Here is a 20,864-nt window from a genome sequence, read left to right as displayed (position 1 = left end):
AGTTGGTATAGCGCTGGCCTTCTATGCCCAAGATTGCGGATTCGATCCCGGGCCAGGTCGATGGCATTTAAGTGTGCTTAAATGGGACAGGCTCATGTCAGTAGATTTCCTGGCATGTAAAAGAACTCCTGCGGGACAAAATTCCGGCACATCCGGCGACGCTGATATAACCTCTGCAGTTGCGAGCGTCGTTAAATAAAACATTTAACATTTAATCTTATGTGTACCTAGTAAGACTGGCAAAGATCGGATGGGATTAATTCCAGAGTGGAAAAAGCAAGCAAATTCACTCCCCGTCACAAGTCGCCGCACACCACCAGATGATACAAATGAATTCTATTTGAGCTTTACCATTCTTCTCAAGTACACAGAAGATGCCTTTCTTGGAAATAACGAAACCTCGTTTATTGCAGGCTTCTTTTATTTAAACTAAACTGTACATGGCATTAGAAAGTGTCGTAATGTACCCCACCCAAAAAGGCTCGATTTTCTTGGGAATTTCTGCTGTGAGCTGCCGTGCACTCTATGAGATCACTCACTACTGCTCTGTCACCTCGCGCCACAGTTCAGCTCTCGTGTGACTCCTGACGCACATGATGTCATTCAAATTCGTTGTCAGAAATCGAAAACAACCCTGTATGTGACATATAATTTTACTATTACGAAAAATTCATATCTCAACATATTGACGGCATTAAAATGAAATACAGTAACTCTCAGTTTAAAAAAAGCACTTGTCATTATAAATAAAATTCAAGATTTGGTAAAGTTTTGAAACGCAATACCGAGAGAGATACAGAGTTTTACCAACATTTGTTTTGAATGAGTGAGGCACAGAGTCTTAGAATTGTTAATTATAGCAAAAATAATTATTTGGAGAGTTAAATCCTTTTACTCGGACGCAGAATGACAATAACCAGACTGTATGGTGTGACAAATCTCAATTTTTTTTTTTTTTTCAATTTTTGTGGGTTAATTTGCGACGTTTTACGTTAACGATATTTAAGGTGAATTTTTCTCTGCCTGTAGAGGAAAGGGCCATCTATTGCAACAACGCAGGTTAAATTCGGTGTGAAGTAAAACATTTTCTTTTCAACGTAATTTTCAGAAAAAACTTTGAAGCCCAATCCACAAGCTATAGAATGAAGAATTAATTATTCCCTCATCACAATGAGTGAAGGCTTCATAGCCTGATACTGTAAATTCAACTCCTTGTAATGCAGAATTTTAGAATGTTTTGGAAAATATCTACATCACTGCCAAATATGCATTTTATTGGAATGGTTATGTAAGTAGAAATACCCAGGGTTCAGCATACTTGGATCAGTTATAAAAGTAATTTCTCTCTTTTAATGTGCCTGAAAATTGATTCAATTTTGCACGTTATATATGTCAAAAGACTGTGTAAATATAATGTAAACATCAAGTAGTATGGAATTTCTTTCTACTGCTACTGCTATTGACGTGATAGTGATGATAATGATAATAATAATTACGGCAACGACAAAAAAAATATATAAAGTAATATAATGCTGTAATACATTAATGTTATTTTTAAACTTGGTACAGTAGACAAAAATTTATTTTAATGTAAAAGTGGTATATTTGCTTCCTCGAAATTGAAACGTTCCCTCTTGACAAAGCTTAACAGTCAATTTGATTTACGAAATTATTAACACATGAATTTATATAGATATATCAATAACAAAGGTATAATGATCAAGATTGTTTGAATTAATGAAATGTTATAGGAAACAAAAAAAAATGTAATTTATAATAAACATTTTAGGAAAGAAAATGGTTTTCTTATTAATGAGAGATTATATTTTTGTTTGTAGTAGTATAGTTGATTGGCAGATAGCTTTCTTTTCGTTGTCGACTTCAATCGATTGGTTTGTATTCACCTCGAATTTAATTGTTGGATCTAGTATATATGCTTTTTCACTGTCTTGTTTGTAGGAAATAATATGGATTCTTCTTATGCTCCCTTCTGAGGAAAGAACCTGGACTTCTTTTTGGATAGTGTAGCTTTGTTTTCTCAAACTCTCTGAAATTATAGATCTTATTGTGTGGTGCCTAATATTACGCAGTACTTGACATGCTTGCAAGAACCAAGGACGTGAGCAAGTGTTTCTATCTCATCGCATCTGAAACAACGGGGGTTGTCCTGACTTCTCCCAAGCACAGCTAGTACTGGACATGTGTTGATATATTGATAAAACAAAGTTAATGGAACTTTTTTTTTGATCTCGACGATTAAGAGTTAAAGTTTTATTAAACTAAAAAATTATAGGATGATCCAATGCCTTTAAGTACCTGAACTGCAATTTTTGTTTCCAGAAGAACTCGAAATGGAAAACAATCTGCAAGCAATTAATTTTTCTGGAGACATTCGAAAGTTCAGATACCGTACGTTCATAAACAAAGCCTATTAATTGTCTTATTTAAATGTGTGTAATTTCCTGCTACGTGGCAGTGAATATTGTAACTTAAATAGAAAAACGAAAGGACTAAGGAGTGTGGAAGTTAGATTTTAAAGAATTCTCAAATTGGATATTGATAGATATATAAAAAAAAAGATTACGACAAAGAAAAGAAAAGAATGCTGAACATCAGACAGGGATTAAAGAAATGTCATACTGGTTTTCTTAAATGTTTTATACATTCACGAATATCGCTCAGACTAGCCGTTTTCATTTTATTTTGTTAACTGATGTTCACGAACAGTTCCCATTTTGCAAATCTAGCTTTCAGTTATAGCTCCCCTTGTGAAGCTGATTAGCACAGATACCTATATGTACCTGAAAGCTAGATTTGCATAATACATGTCACTGTAAGTTAACAGAAAACCACAATTCAAGTCACACAGAGTTTGTGTGCACTCAGTGTTTGTTGCCTGACGATTGTCAGCCCACGTTGAGGTCTGTGGATATAAGGAAAAAGTTGAGTCGGTGTCTGGTAGAGTTCCTGGGTAGCTCAGTTGGTAGAGCATTGGCGCGTTTAGCCAAAGGCCCCGGGTTCGATACCCGGCTCCGGAACAGTTTTCCCTTGAATATTCATTCTTCAAAGAGGGCTTTCTCAAGTCTCTATATTCTAGAAGACTATGTGGTGACGACTTAGGGCTTCAGCTTAAGAAACACAGGAGAGTATTGACAACGGATAACCTTACATACTCTATGCGCAATTCGTATCCAAGACCTTGTCTTTCATACAATATGGCAGTTGTTAATTTTATGTTCCTCAGGCCAGATGCAATTATTACAAACGGTGGTGAAACCGACCATAAGTCTTTTAACGACGTCTAGCGAACTGCGCAATTGATGCCCCCATTCGCCCGCAGACGTGGAAGGTCGTGAACCCTGTACGGGCGTCAGCATGGCATTCCTATGTAACTCTCACTCAATTTCTTGTTACATATTTAGCAGTAACAATGAGGGAGACTGCCTGACCTAACAAAAAGTCACAGCTCGTGGATAACGTTGTAAAGGGCCTTCGGAATAGTGGTTGCCACTATAATAACAAACATTTCGCGTCAAAAGATTTCCTTCAATTACGATTGGAAGGATCTCCTTTGAGATAGAATACAATAAACTGTACTGTTCGTGTAAATTACGTGAAAAAATTGATTACTATGTTAGTATTATTTCCTCCCTACTACACAATTGATAATGTAGCCAACTACAAACTCAGCGATTCACGTTTCGAGTCGGCCTGGTTGGTGCAGTTGGTATAGCGCTGGCCTTCTATGCGCGAGGTTGAGGGTTCGATCCTGGGCCAGGTGGATGGCGTTTAAGTGTGCTTAAATGCGGCAAGCTCATGTCAGTAGATTTACTGGCATGTAAAAAAACTCCTGGGGGACAAAATTCTGGCACACCGGCGACGCTAATATAACCTCTGCAGTTGCGAGCGTCGTTAAATAAAACAAAACATAACATTTTTAACAACATTCTGGTTTCGATTCCTGGCTAAGAATGAGACATTTTCCTTCCTTTCATAGGGAATTCGTATATGTTCCTTGTGATTATATCCTCTTTTTCCTTAACCGGTGATTTTACGAAATGCTGACTACATAACTAGGGAGTTCTGCTAATTTGAATATCTTGTGTTAGTTCATGATCGTAACAGAAATGAGAACGTAACAAGCCGACGTACTAAGCTGTTGAAACCTGAAGATAATAATAATTAGTATTATTATTTGTGCTTTTGCATCATACGAAGTATAAGATAAGTATTATGATGTCCACACCTGTGGAGTAACGGTTAGCGCGTCTGGCCGCGAAACCAGGTGGCAAGTTACCTGGTTGAGGTTTTTTCCGGAGTTTTCCCTCAACCCAATATGAGCGGACTCATTTCACCGGCATTATCACCTTCACTTCATTCAGACGCTAAATAACCTGAGATGTTGATACAGCGTCGTAAAATAACCTACTAAAAAAAAAGATTATGAAGGTACAAAAATTCGCAGAGGTTTTCACATAAATATATATTCTGAAATCTTAGCGAAAAAGTCACTAATTTGGCAGCATTTAGACTGACAGGTGCGTCGTACTAATGTACAACCTCAACGGTGTTGAACATTCAAGTACATAGATTGAAAATTACATATTTCCAACAACTTTCCCCTCTTTCCAGTTTTCGCTATCTGCACTAATAACGAAATTTGTTTATGTGCCGGACTTTTGAATCAACCTGTATATATTACGAAGTCTGTGTAAAAAATAAAAGAAGTATTTTCTGTTACAGACATGCTGGGACTTTCCGCAAATCTTTATAAGATTGTCGGTTATGACGACAGAATTCAGCAATAATTTTCCTGATTGTTATGTCAGAACAAGTACTGCATTTCGTAGAAGTGACAGATTGGATAGATGTTTAGCATTATTCTGGGCGATTACGATTCCTTGTAGGAAGCACGAAGTTTCATTCACTAGGAAGTCGGGGGAATTCAACTTTCTGCTACCGGTTTTATGCATTGTAAATAAAGAGGCGGCATTTTATGCATGACCCAGAGCTCAGAAAATTTTGGATACAGCTCGCATGTTGAAATTTTAAAAGTGCTCAGTAAGACAGGCGAGCAATACTTCAGCTGGGATTATGAACATACACTTCCCTTTCATCAGTGGTGCATTGTTTTGGATGTGTGTAGACAGAGACTCGCTTGTTATAGCAAGTACAAAGTTTCATTCACTGGGAAGTCGGAGAGTTGGGCGCTCTGATGCCGGTTTTATGAAATGTAAATAGAAGGGAGCATTTTATGCATAGCCTGCGCGCCGAAAGTGTAAAATCGGATACTTGTATTAATATTTTCGTAGTGCAAAGTAAAATACGTGTGCAATTATTTAACTAGAATCATAAACAGAGACATCCTTTCATCAGACACACTTAGACGTAGAGCTGTAATTGTTTTAACTGCCTATTTCCAAATAAAAATAACTTACGTTCAATTAATAGGCTATAATAAATGTGTCCATTGGTTTCTATTTATGTCGAGGACGTGTTAAACTATAAGTTTTACCTGAACTATGCAATACAATTATACAAATACAATTTACCGAAAACTTTTGTTCAAGTTCTCAAGTTCCCTTTTCAGCGGAAGTCCTTTTTGCTAGAAGTTTAAAGTGTTGTTTAAGTTCATTTGGGCCTAATTTTATTGTTTTATTCTCATAAAGAATCAGTTGATTTTAAGAATTGATACCAAGGTATTCAATAATTTTCCCTGATTAAGTAATGGAACTAAGTAAGCAATAATTAAGAGATAACAAGTTTCTTTTTGACAATGTGAATGACAGAGAATTTATTGGTATTTAATAATAATAATAATAATAATAATAATAATAATAATAATAATGTAATTCAATTTCTTTAAGTCGTTGCACAAGGATGTTCGTAAGTGTGACGGCATCTTCTTTACTTTTAGAAATTTCAAAGGTGTCATCTGCAAACCCTAGCATCGTCAACTTAAACAGTCCTTATACTATTCATAGCCATACTTTTTAGCAATTGTATCTGAGATACAAATGTAGCCATTTACATTTTTTGATGATTGGTTTAATGGTTTATAATGTCGAACACATGAAGACTCAGTCATTGGCTTTTCTCGAATGATCTAGTTTTAATTGGTCGAGATTACACGTTGTCAGCGAAATTATGAATCGATATGCTCCCGCTTTTCTCCAGCAGAGGTCCTTCATTCATCACCGGAACGACATCTGTTACCGATAATCAGAAGTGGAGTAATGATGATCCTTTCTTTTTAAACCGATTAGTTAAAAAATGCTATTTCAGTTATTCGATCATCTAGCGCCGATGAAAATGGTTGATAGCGAAATGGTATTTGACGAGACGGATTTGAGGATTCACCATGAGATTACTTCACATTGGCTTTACAGTTGGGGAATTTCTTGGAAAAGCCAAATCAATCAATCAATTGAACAATCAATTGAACAATCAATCATCCCAAGCGGAATTATTTGAACCCTCGCCCTAGCGCATCTCCGAAGAAGGCGGTCCTGTACATATTTATGCTGTATATTTATTTTTATTCATCTTTATTTACGAACAAGATCTTATACTTGCAATAAATCTGCTACAATGAATTAACAGGAATTTTTTTTCTTAAACAGAATGAAAGTCTTACTTACAATAATTTCCTCCTGATTCTATTGTCCGTGGTCGGGATCGATCTCGTAGATATCAGCATCCGATTTACTCGTATGAACACCTTCTGAAATTTATATTGTGTAAAGTGTGAACCGTAAGTAATGTGATTAATATAAGGGGGTTATCCTTTGAAATATTTCAAACAAAAGAGTTTAATACAGTTTTCCTCGTTTTTATCCGCAGTATGCGGAACCCGAATCATGTAAGTGAAGTGGGTAGGCATTAGACACACTCACACTCACACTCACACTCACACTCACACTCACACTCACTCTCCCTCTCCCCCCTTTTTGAGATAAAAATAGTTTTATATGGAGCATTTCATAACATGTTTTTGGGAAAGCCATTGACTTAATTCCCAATATGCCCAGTCAGTTTAAGAGAACAGTGTATTACGATAATGATTGGGAGAATTTTAGTTTTGTCCTTTAAATGTGAAGAAATTTGATCCGAAAAAATGTAATTTTTTGTTCTGAAAAGGAATTTTACAATGTTGCCTTTGTGCGGATCAAATTTCTGCACATTTAAAGACAAAACTAAAATTATTTCAATAATTTATTATCATAATACACTACTTTCTTAAATTGACCAGCGTAACTCGGTCTTCTAAGGCGCTTACCTGTCGACCCAGAGTTGTGCTTGGGCACTGGTTCGATCCCCGCTTGTGCTGATTATCCGTTTAGGTTTTTTCGTGGTTTTCCCAATAGTAAGGCGAATGTCAGGTAATCTATGGCGAATCTTCGGCCTCATCCCTCCAAATACCACTTTGCTATCACCACTTCCATCGACGCTAAATAACCTAGTAGCTGATATAGCGTCGTCAAATAACCTAGCAAAAAATATTGTCTGAGTATATTGCGAATTCTTTCAATGGCTTTCCCAAAACACGGTATGAAACGTTTTATATAAAACAATTTTTATGTCGTAAAGTAAGCAAAAACATGCAAAATTTTATTAAACTTTTCTGTTTGAAATATCGTAAAGAATAACCCCTAAAATTAATTACATTACTTACGGCTCACTCTGTATAATATGTTTTTTTTTTTTTTTTCAATATTGTGGGCTCACTATGACGCAGCACTACGAACTAATTACAACGGTTTTCAACTCCAAGTCAATTTATTAATAAATTACGTGTAATTTACGTAAAAACGTAACGAGTAAATTACGTTGGCAATACTGATTGCAGATGGTAGAATGAGGGGGATTTGGAGTGTGTTGGAGTGAAAAGAGGAAGCGGAAAACCCACTAGAATTTCTGCTTTCTCCACCACAAATTTCATCCTGTATGGCATAGTTGCGCCTCGCGGTCAATTGGGAGGCCTAGGCATGGCATAATTGCGCCCGAAGAAATCAGGTAGCAGATGGGACATGGCATAGTTGCGCCCCGAAGAAATCAGGTAGCAGATGGAACATGACATAGTTGCGCCCCGAAGAAATCAGGTAGCAGGTGGGACATGGCATAGTTGCGCCCCGAAGAAATCAGGTAGCAGGATGGACATGACATAGTTGCGCCCCGATGAGCATAGTACACACGAAAGTGATTGTCATAAAATAAATAAATTATTTAAAAATATTATAGTGATAGCTACATTTGAAATCGGGTAGGCCTAGCGTATGATCAATTTTGCTATTTAAAATAACACTTTTTTATTGATCACACACAATAAATGAACTGCATTTTTTGTTTCTACATCGATATCTTAACCCTACGGTACAGGGTTTCGAAAATTGAAACTTAGAACCATTATCAATTATTAACTCTTCACCCTTTTCACTAAACTTAACATTCATTTTAAATTAACCTCACTATACGCCACAGACGGTGTGAAAATCACTAATAAAATGTCAAGACTGCTAAGGCCCCATATTCCAACGGCTCACTCATTTGAATATGCCAGTGAATAAAGTACTGCCAACTTCATGGTGTTCATTTTAACGGTAGGCTATTGATAATCACTGCATAAACAGTAGAAAAACAGTTAATAAAGTACTGCAAACTTCATGGTGTTCATTTTAGCGGTAGGCTATCGATAATCTCTGCATAAACAGTAGAAAAACAGTTAATAAAATACTGCCAACTTCATGGTGTTCATTTTAACGGTATCGATAATGAATATAAATCGAATAAGAAATCAATAAGGTTGGTTGATTACGAGGCTCGAGTTTCCGTAGTGTCTTTTTCTCTACCTATTTCATCGGGGCGCAACTATGCCATGACCTTTCCTCTATCTGAAGGGAACGGGGCGCAACTATGCCATGACTTTTTCTCTACCTGATGGGAACAGGGCGCAACTATGCCCACAAAACAGGGACCCTTTTTATATGCTGCATTTTATCTGACCGTGTGGCGCAACTATGCCCTGCCCATTTCATCACGACCTCTCCAAGGATTGAACTCTGGTCGCCTGGATGCTAGCGTTGAGCCTAGACGCGGCATTCAGATCTTTCAAAATCACTTTTTCTATTTAACGCATTGCGATAGACACACAGTTGATTAACACTCTACTAGTTCGACATCCGCTATATAACGCGGTCATCTATCATGTGTAATTCAGCCTTGAGTACTGGACGTTGCAGCACAGTCATACTACACAGTAGATAGACCACCCGAGCAACAGCAATGAGATTTTCCCGTAGGTCTCTGACTACCTCCGCGTACTTTATATTCTCCCATGACAAGTGCGACGTGACGCGACTCTCGTTTAATATTAGCATTATAAATATGTCCCTGCGGTGGCCAAGTGTCTAGACCGGTTTGTCACGCTGTCCGCTTTGCAGTACCGGTCAGGCCTGGGATTTTTTTTTGGTAGCGATTAAGAACACAGTTGGAGATTTTCTCGAGGACCTCTCGTTTCCCCACCTTAATTCCGTCCCACCTCCGGGCCATTATCACTCCATAACATTCCCCGATTGCTGGCTTGCGACACACTGAGGAGGCTGGTCTAGGAATGAGTGAGAGGGGAGATGTCAGTTACGTCCCCGTAAACATGTTGACGAAAAATTGTCAGTTGCGTTTGGAGTTTTAAAAATATATACAATAGAACCTCTATTATCCGTGGTAATAAAGAGGGTAGGCTGAACGGTTAATCGAAAAAATCGGATAATCAGTACCATAAAAGATTTTCGTAAATTTAGTGAATAATGCTTACCTTTCGTAATTTCCTCAGTGATCTTGTATTCAACATGCTAGGTAGTGGATCAGAGCTCACTCATTTCAGTCTGGTTGTTAAAAAGGGGTTTTTAAGGGGCAAAGAAACTCCTTGCAATGGCTGTCTGTGGTAAGATAGGGATAGTGGAGGTCTCTGTTGTAGATTTACATACTTTATACTTGATTTTTATTAAATTACACACAGTTATTGATTATTCAACTGTCCGAAAACAGGTTTGAACCTCATAAGTAACACCAATAAGGCATCAATCATGAAGCAACTAGGCCAAGAGATAATGATGTAGGGTGGCCAGTTCCTTTCTCCCTCCAATGCATACACCGCCGATTAGCTACATATTACACAAAGTCGTGATTCCAATTTCGTATTCTAAGATGAGCCACAGTTTCTCATTCCCCAAATCACTCAGTTATTTGCACTTTTTATCCTTAGAATAACATGATTTATTTTGATATTCCAAGAAGATATTTTATATAGAAGTTATACAGTACAACTCGAACATTAGACTATACTGTGTAAAGGTAAAGTCTTGTAATAGCTTTCTCTAGAAAAAAAAATTACAGGCTAATAATGTACAGTACTTCATACATTTCTGTGTCACAAAAAAAAATTCCCGCGAGAGAAAGACAGCCGGATAATCCGCCAATTGGTTAATGGAGAGACGGATAATTGGGATTCTACTGTACTACACTTGCGTCCATAGCTGCCTGCCGATTTAGGATGTTATGTTAACCACTTAAAACTAATATAGTCCAAAAACGCGTTCTGCGACAAGACAAGACGAGACAGAACCAAGCACTGTATAGAACGCGTTCTCCGACAAGATGAGACAAAATAGAACCAAGTACTGTATAGAACGCGTTCTGCGACAAGACAAAACAGAACCAAGCACTGTATAGAACGCGTTCTCCGACAAGATAAGACAAAACAGAACCAAGTACTGTATAGAACGCGTTCTGCGACAAGACAAAACAGAACCAAGCACTGTATAGAACGCGTTCTCCGACAAGATAAGACAAAACAGAACCAAGCACTGTATAGAACGCGTTCTCCGACAAGATAAGACAAAATAGAACCAAGTACTGTATAGAACGCGTTCTGCGACAAGACAAAACAGAACCAAGCACTGTATAGAACGCGTTCTGCGACAAGACAAGACAAAATAGAACCAAGCACTGTATAGAACGCGTTCTGCGACAAGACAAGACAAAACAGAACCAAGCACTGTATAGAACGCGTTCTGCGACAAAACAAGACAAAACAGAACCAAGCACTGTATAGAACGCGTTCTGCGACAAAACAAGACAAAACAGAACCAAGCACTGTATAGAACGCGTTCTGCGACAAGACAAGACAAAACAGAACCAAGCACTGTATAGAACGCGTTCTGCGACAAAACAAGACAAAACAGAACCAAGCACTGTATAGAACGCGTTCTGCGACAAAACAAGACAAGACAGAACCAAGCACTGTATAGAACGCGTTCTGCGACAAGACAAAACAGAACCAAGCACTGTATAGAACGCGTTCTGCGACAAGACAAGACAAAATAGAACCAAGCACTATATAGAGCGCGTTCTCCGACAAGATAAGACAAAACAGAATCAAGCACTGTATAGAACGCGTTCTCCGACAAGATAAGACAAAATAGAACCAAGTACTGTATAGAACGCGTTCTGCGACAAGACAAAACAGAACCAAGCACTGTATAGAGCGCGTTCTGCGACAAGACAAAACAGAACCAAGCACTGTATAGAACGTGTTCTGCGATAAGACAAGACAAAACAGAACCAAGCACTGTATAGAAAGTGTTCTGCGATAAGACAAGACAAAACAGAACCAAGCATTGTATAGAACGCGTTCTGCGACAAGATAAGACAAAATAGAACCAAGCACTGTATAAAACGCGTTCTCCGACAAGATAAGACAAAATAGAACCAAGTACTGTATAGAACGCGTTCTGCGACAAGACAAAACAGAACCAAGCACTGTATAGAGCGCGTTCTGCGACAAGATGAGACAAAACAGAACCAAGCACTATTTAGAACGTGTTCTGCGATAAGACAAGACAAAACAGAACCAAGCATTGTATAGAACGCGTTCTGCGACAAGACAAGACAAAACAGAACCAAGCACTGTATAGAACGTGTTCTGTGACAAGACAAGACAAAACAGAACCAAGCACTGTATAGAACGCGTTCTGCGACAAGACAAGACAAAACAGAACCAAGCACTGTATAGAACGTGTTCTGTGACAAGACAAGACAAAACAGAACCAAGCACTGTATAGAACGCGTTCTGCGACAAGACAAGAGTCCATACCTGTGGAGTAACGGTCAGCGCGTCTGGCCGCGAAACCAGGTGGCCCGGGTTCGATTCCCGGTCGGGGCAAGTTACTTGGGTGAGGTTTTTTCCGGGGTTTTCCCTCAACCCAATATGAGCAAATACTGGGTAACTTTCGGTGCTGGACCCCGGACTCATTTCACCGGCATTATCACCTTCATCTCATTCAGACGCTAAATAACCAAAGATGTTGATAAAGCGTCGTAAAATAAAAAATAACCTAACCTAACCTAACAGGACAAGACAAAACAGAATCAAGCATTGTATAGAACGCGTTCTGCGACAAGACAAGACAAAACAGAACCAAGTATTGTATAAAACGTGTTCTGCGACGAGACAAGACAAACAGAACCAAGCACTGTATAGAACGTGGTCTGTGACAAGACAAGACAAAACTGAACCAAGCATTGTATAGAACGTGTTCTGCGACAAGACAAGACAAAACATCCATTTACGTAAACTAGGAAATATCACGCTTTTGAGCTTGATAATTTTTATCAGTTTTCTGTTTAATCAAAATACAGTACTGTATTAACAATAAGTGTTTTTACTCACGAATTGAACTATCCATGCGAACGTATTCATTATGCAGTGTATATTATACTGTCTATAGCACATTAGCGTACAATTCAGAGAATGAAGTTAAATTGAGAAATAATCATAATATGGATATTTAAAAACATTTTTGAAAATGGTGGCCGTTCATTTCGATACAGGCTTCAGTTCTTTTGTGTATATTATCGCACTATAAACTATTGTACCTAATTCCAATTACCAGTTTCGCCCTTCATACCAGTAACTCACGTTGAAATAATTATGTACCTACTCTATAAAAGAGTATCTTACGTACTGTAAATTCAATCTTCACTTCTGCCCGATCCGAAAAGATAAAATTACTCAGACATGCTATCTACTGCCCGTCCAAGTGGTTATGTCGCAGGGTCGTAGAAAGGGGGGGGGAAGTCACGTCACAGTTAATTACTTAACGAGTATGGGTATAATATTACGTAGACGTCCAATTCCTAACAAAAATTAAAGTTCTCAGAAAAGAACTAAGACAACCCAGCCACTAGCCTTTACTGAGAGGCGAATAGAAGCAGGTGGGGGAAACCGGGATGCGACGTAGGCAAATGGGCGACAGTACCTGTGAGAAAATGATTCAATATTGGAATCCCTTTCGTCACTGGAAAACGCGAACATATTTACTATGACCGTATGGCTAAGTTACTGTGACTGTAGGTACATGCGGTCTTGGATCTGTGTGGAGGACGGTTGAACTTCATTACTAGAAGGGGTGGGAGTGAAGTACATTCAAAAACTCAGGCACAATAAAAATTGAAGTAAAAATAAAATGATGTCCCTGTATAATCTACTGGTCTGTATTGCCAAAAAGTGGTACTTTTGCCACCAACTAGGAGAAATACATATTTTGGCTTCATATCAGACACTTGTACATAGGGCGGACAAAATAAGATTGCTGACGGAAGTAATTAAAGTTTCTGTTATCGTACTTCCTCTTACTACACTCACCACACTCTGACCTACAAACTGCTGTCGTACTTCCGTTCATTTCACGCATCGCGGAAACGCCTACAAGCAACTGTGAATCGCTGCTGTTACTTACGTTCAGTCACGGGATAACGCTATGAAATCTATTAACAGTAGCAACAAGCCACCGGCGTAGCTCAGTCTGCAGGTGCGTTTGCCTGCTAATCCGTTACTGCGTTCGAGCATGGGTTCGATTCCCGTTTGTGATGATTACCTGGTTGAATTCTTTCCGAAGATTTCCTCACTGTAAGGCGAATGTCAGGTAATCTATGGCGAATACTCGGCCTTGTCTTTCCAAAAACCATTTCGCTATCACCAATTCCAATGACGCTAATTAAATCAGTAGTTGATACAGTGCCGTTAAATAACTAGGATAACTTAAAGGAACCGTAGCAAAGACCTTTTCTGATCCACTGTCGATCAGTATGAAATTTAAGAATAAAATTTGAATTCTTGAAATCATTACTAACCGAAGTTTCCACGAAAAGCTAAATGAGACACTATTTTAGTTGAAATCAATAAAGTCCTGGCTTCGAATTATCCAAATATAAGTTTCGAAAATCCGAAATAAATGTGAATTTTTGACATTAGTTTATAGGGTTTTTAGAGGGAATAAACTTTGATAGGCATTATTCATAATTCGAATTATCGAGTGTTCAATTAACGTATGAGGTACGGGAATGTAAATTCCTTAAACTAAGAAAGAAATGCTGCTGCTAATAATAATAATAATAATAATAATAATAATAATAATAATAATAATAATAATAATAATAATAATAATTTATTTTGGTGAAGTTAAGGCTATCAGGCTTTCTCTTCCATTTAGCCAGAAAGAAAAAAAACTGATACAATTTTACTAATATTTAAAGAACACTAATAAAAATAGCTACCACCGAATGTAACAACAATGATGTCAAACTGAACTTCATAGGCCTATATTTAACACTCACTCACTCACTCACTCATTCATTCATTCATTCATTCATTCATTCATTCATTCATTCATTCATTCATTCATTAATATTCTTAGCCATAATTGGGAGAAGCTCTGCGTTTATTACAAATTAATGCATTCGTCAAGAGAGATAAGAATGACTGGCTGAATGCACAAAAGTTGTAGCATTGTGTCACTCATTTACTCATCTGCTTTTAACTTAAATCATTGTGGTAATGCCTGCTTTCTGCTCAGAACATTAAAGCCACCTTACGTTAGAGTTAAAGAGCGCTAACAATGTCTGCATGAGGGCCTCTGGGCTTTAAGATAAGCATTGGATTTACCAAATGGAACAGCAAAACTAACTTCTCATACGCGCACGAACTAGTTATGTGCAATACCAGTATTTCATAACTCATAAGCAGTCTCCGTTTGTCAGTTCTCTTCTATAACAAGTCCGCTGCGCTGTGTCTCAAAGAACTGCTTTCTTTACATTACGTGATAAAGAGAGATCATCTGACAGCGTATTCACGTGAGTCAATTTTGACGAAAGAGTTTGGTTCATTCGTTGTAGATGTCATATGGCATGAGGCGAAACATTTTTAATATGATGTACGTACCAGGGTTTAAGGGATTAGGTACAGTTACAGGAGTAAAATGTTCGAAATATTCAACATTTTTTCTCTTCATTACTGTATCTTGCATAGTAATGAAAAATAGCATGTGTAAAACACTGTAATTCTGCTATACGAAAAAATATTTTTACGATTTAAAAAAATTATTTACATTTTTTTTTCAAACTTCAGTTCCCTGTGCAGTGATGAAGCGTTTCCCGCATAACTCAAAAACTATCCAACATTCTGTGATATATTTTTGGGTGTATTTATGCATGTCATATAATATGGTGCAAGATCATTTCTCTACCTTTTATAGATTGTCTGATAAAAAATAAATTCATTTAAAAATGGTCAAATATCAGTATTTTTTTCTAACACAAAATTAAAAAAAAAATATTTATTAAGGAATTTAGTTGAAAGAGCATGATAATGTAAACATGAGTTTCAGCAATAAAATAAAAGAGAGAGTAAATGAAAAAGTTAACAAGTTTATGAGTTATGAGGGAAACGCTTCATCACTGCACAGTGAACTGCCACTATTTTGAATTTTGAAAAAAAAAAAAAAAATATATATATATATATATATATATATATTTTTTTTTCAAATCGTAAAAATATTTGTTTCATATAGTAGGACAGTGTTTTACATATATAAATTTTCATTATTGTACAAGATACAGTAGTGGAGGAAAAACATGTTGAATATTTCCACAAATTTTACTACTCTAAGCTGTACCTAACCCCTTAAGGTAGAAAATAGATAATTGTCGCAAAAATACACAAATGAAAAATTATATTTGTGGAAATTGTGAGAAGCTTGAGCAAAATTCTATACAGTTCTACAGAAAGATAAATTAACAAGTCTTACAGAAAAAAAAAATCGTAATTTGCTTCTCGGGGTTTTATTAGCCTACTTTCAGCTTCGACCCATCTTACCATGCTCTAGGTAGTCTATATGTATGTAAATCATTACACTTAAGTTTAGAATCAATTATTGCTGAATTTAATCACATTAAAATAGGCTACGACTATTTTATGAGCACTCAAACATTGAAAGCACTTGGGAAAACAAATTCTTTAGAGTGGACCTTTCAAGATTTATTGTTAGCAGAGTGCTAGCTCTTTTTTTTTAAGGCGGTTTCTAAATTCAGTCTTTACAAGATTAATACAATTAAATCCTTGCTCACAATTTACAGAATGCAAAGAGATTATTACAGCATACCTTATAACTAAATCAATTAGCGTAAATTCTTCACTTAACTTGTTAACATACTTGAATTGTACTAACTCTTTGAAATCCGTTCCTGAACATCTATTGTGCTTGAATATGTGCATTCCATTAACATTTAATTTAAATGTACGGATTCTCCAGAGCTAATTAGTTCATACACATCTCTGATTTCATTGTTTAACCCTTTGATGCACGCATTTGGGAAGGAAATAAAAAATTGTGTTTGCAATGAAATTAAACTTTTATTTGTCTAAGAGAAGTGCCTCAAATTTTAAAAATTTTAAAAACTTCCATTTTTTAAACAGAAAATGGGTGGTTTCATGGTAAAACCACTATGCAATATTGCAGAACACAATGTCTTCAGACTTATTGCGAATGATACAAAAGGAAAGAGTTTCTGGTTTCATTAAGGCAAAGTGCCACTTCACATGTGTTGCGTGGTAATAAGAAAGGAAAAGAATGGACCTTCTATCCTTCCACTTCAGCCAGGACTCTCCAGCATATGACGTACGGCTATCACTCTCACCACGTTTCATCTCACGGTCTCTTCTTTCGTCGTGTGGTAAACCAATACGCCCATGTCTAACTGTATCACATGCATACATATTTTCCTCCCTTATAGATCATCAGATTCAAATCAAACTTGTGAAAAAGTTGTCAAAAACACTTTGTGATTGTCACCAACCATCTCTTCCTTGTAGCCATGATGAATAAACTGACACAAAAATGGAACATTTTGTTGTATAGGATATGGTAAGCATAACTACCCTGTTTGCGTAGTGGTTACCTTTTGAAACCACCACATTATTTCTATATTGACGCTACATGTGTCGAAATTACAATCTTGTTACTGAAATATGTTCTAAAAGACGGAAAGACAAATAACACTAAATAGAAACTTACGTAACTGTGATATTTTAGCATACAACTGAAATAAAAACACGTTGCGAGTCTTCCACAGCCCAACTATACACAACAACATCGGCCATCTTAGTGGAGCAACACAAATATAGGGAAAATAAAATTCTTCTACAGTTACTAGGGATCAGTGAACGCAGCGCAGTAGTTTTGAAATAAAAATCACACTGTAAGTAGGCAGGAAACTCAAATTTAAAAGGTGGTTATGTACTGTAACCACTGCGCTTCAAAGGGTTAATAGTAATAAACTTCGTTTCTGAAGAGTTCTCAAGTAGGATAATCAGATTTTTAGAATGCTAATAAGAGACAGGGTGAGAGCGAGCCTTGAAGTGCGAAGTTTATCACAAGCGAAATAGATTCATCTGAGAGAACCCGTATCTGCACAACATGCCATATTATTGATATAATTTTGTATCTATCTGAAGTCACTTACACTGAATTAGTAATTAGCAACTTATTTTATTATAACTTTACCACTTGGGATTTAGATTAAAACAGTTATAATGGTTTTGTGCTACTAAATTATCCAAGAAAACTACAGATTTCTACTGGAAAGTATACATTTTCATATGCTGAATTTATTGCATTACTGTATAGTACAAAGTATGTATTTTTTATTTTAGTAGGTTATTTTACGGCGCTTTATCAACATATTAGGTTATTTAGCGTCTGAATGAGGTGAAGGTGATAATGCCAGTGAAACGAGTCCAAAGTCCAACACCGAAAGTTACCCAGCATTTGCTCATATTGGGTTTGGAGAAAACCCCGGGAAAAACCTCAACTAGGTAACTTGCCCCGACCGGGAATCGAACCCAGGCCACTTGGTTTCGCGGCCAGACGCGCTAACCGTTACTCCACAGGTGTGGACAGTACAAAGTATATTATGATTATTGCTATTATGTTTCATTAGCTAGCAAGGTTTAATCTATCTTAATTGATTAAAAATGAATTAAAACTATGATTACAATTTAAGATAACTTGGACTTCAGCTTTCGCGAGATTTGTTGAACATCTGTTACTTTCATCCTTCCATTTATTTTTCATAACAGAAAATGTAATTTCCACATAGGCATTTGAATCTGAAATAGATAGGCGATAGGATACCAACATTAACAAATGTGGGATTTCACTTAAATTGGCCGGTAACAAATTTGGTCCATTTTGTATTTACACTTTTATTGTGTTGAGTAGTACCTATTTCAATCATATCTTCCTTAAATTTTGAAAACTCATCATAGAAGCTGTCTATATAGGTAGATATCGGGAGAAAAATCTATGAATTTCAAAGAATTTAATATCTCTTCAAATGTTGACAATTCAACACATGTTAAATTTAATGGACTCGTTTGAAAATATTGTTCTCAGTGTAGTTATATGACTTTTATAAGCAAATTGCAGCACTTGTGTAAAAATCCATTCTTTTACTAGTCCTGTAAGATACAGCACTGCTATAAAAATCCATTCTTTCACTAGTTTACAAGGATTTTGAACGTTCCGTATGGGGTCAGAAAGGGACAAGCTTTAACAGCCTCAAATATGAGATATCCCGCACAATACGTGACATTTAATAATAATAATAATAATAATAATAATAATAATAATATTAATAATAATAATTAATAATAATAATAATAATAATAATAATAATTCTGAAGTCTGATTAGTGTAATATATATCTAATCGGCGATGTATGCAATGGGGGAGAAAGGAACTGGCCACCCTACCCCATTATCTCCTGGTATAGTTGCCTCATAAGTGGTGCTTTTTGGTGTCACTTGTGAGGTTCAGACCTGTCTTCGGACAGTTGACTAAAAAAAATAATAATAATCCGAGACACGACAGCCCATGAAGGACCATGAACAACAGACGTCTGCTTGCCTCACGTCCACATGCCGAAGCAGAGGTGGACGATCATCCAATCAGAATGGAGGTACCGTGTGGTTAGCACGATGATCCCCCCCCCCAGCCGTTATAGCTGGCTTTCGTAACCGGATTTCGCTACCTATCGTATCGGGCATCGGTCCTCTACACTGACAGAAATTTCATGAGAAAATTTCTTCCCCCATAAGGACTCGAACTAGCGCGCATTCCATAACGCAGGTCCTAGGAAGGATGCCTTAGACCACGTCGCCACAGCGCGGGACATATGTGACATTTGGTAACCCTAATTCTGAAGTCCAGTGTGGTTGTCGGATTTTTGCAAATTAAATTAAACGTTTGTCGCATTTTTAGAAATTGAATAGCAAAATGTGACAAATGCGAGTGGCTTAAACCATGGTACTTACAGTATCTGCGAGAGTTACCAAAACAAGAATTATAAGAAAGAGCCGGAGCTGGGTTCAACAAAACTCTTGATGCCTATAAAGGTCACCACCTGCAGAGATTCACGCTGGTTCATACCTTTGTTCGTCTGTGGACATGCAAGTCACACTCACTGTTTCACACGCGCCGAGCTGCTCCTCTGCAGCCGTCACGACCCAGACTGAATGAAGTAAGACTTCAACTTCAACTCTGCCGGCGTGGCCGGTCTGCTTCCTCGCTCTAGCCGGCGGCGCGGCAACTGTAAAAACTGTTTGGACTGCCTTAATTATGGCATAAACGCGGTATCATTTAAACGACTAATCCTAGTAATTTGTTTAAATGTTTGGAGGCCTACAAATTAGTTAACACTGTGAAAAACGTCAACTATAGAGCTATCGGTTACGAACTAAAATATGCGAATTTCATTACCGGACGAAGACAGTGAATTTCTTTTTAAGTTCTTGTTATATGAAGCAAAATGAAAGTGCTGTGGGACTGCAAAAAATATTTCGATATTTTCGCGTAAATACGTGCTATTGATTCTCGAATAGGCTACCTAAAAAGTGGTTTTGTTCATGCTATGCATATCTCTCTCTCTGTGATATCTTCTACGATAGCTGTTCCCAACATGTGGTCCGCGGTCGAATGGGTCCGCCGAAACAAGGTGCATTTTCAAATAGTATTTTAATTTAAACTTTATCATCTTCATCATCATCATCATCATCATCCTCCTCCTTTCAATAATAGACTTTTGCCCTCGGGCGTGGGTTCGATTTCCGTTTGGGTTTCTTTCTGAGACTTTTCCCAACCGTAAGGCGAATGTCAAGTAATCTGTGTCAAATCCTCGGCCTCATCTCGCCAAATATTATCTCGCTACTACTAATCCCCTCGACGGTAAATAACCTCGTATTTGATACAGCGTCGTCAAATAACCAACTAGAAAAAAGAATAGACTTAATAGTCTGTTTCAGTTTTGTAGATAATAGGCTATACATGTAAACATGCGAAAATGAATTCATAAAATTCTGTTTCGTAGTTTCAGAATTTTCATGAAAATGGATTTTCAAAATGTAGTTAGCGGGAAAAGAGCGTTAAAGATATAATATGCAATGTAGTACTATGTGCAGCATCTTGCGTTCA

General features: G+C 37.2%; 1 protein-coding gene across 4 annotated transcripts in view; it reads right to left on the bottom strand.

Moving 5' to 3' along the window:
- LOC138697918 (uncharacterized) overlaps window positions 1-19,976 on the bottom strand; it is a 76,231-nt gene extending 56,255 nt beyond the window's left edge. Inside the window, exon 1 of one of the 4 annotated variants that reach the window (XM_069823517.1) lies at window positions 19,859-19,976. The gene's annotated coding sequence lies outside the window, so the exon portion shown is untranslated. Of the gene's footprint in view, window positions 1-19,704 lie in introns of all 4 variants that reach the window. The other 3 variants (XM_069823514.1, XM_069823515.1, XM_069823516.1) reach the window with 3 other exon arrangements.
- Between the last annotated feature and the right edge of the window lie 888 nt (window positions 19,977-20,864).

Source organism: Periplaneta americana, chromosome 4, assembly GCF_040183065.1.
Source record: "Periplaneta americana isolate PAMFEO1 chromosome 4, P.americana_PAMFEO1_priV1, whole genome shotgun sequence".
NCBI lineage: Eukaryota > Metazoa > Arthropoda > Insecta > Blattodea > Blattidae > Periplaneta > Periplaneta americana.
Note: the sequence above shows the minus strand (reverse complement) of the source record. Positions and strands in the feature narration are given on the sequence as shown.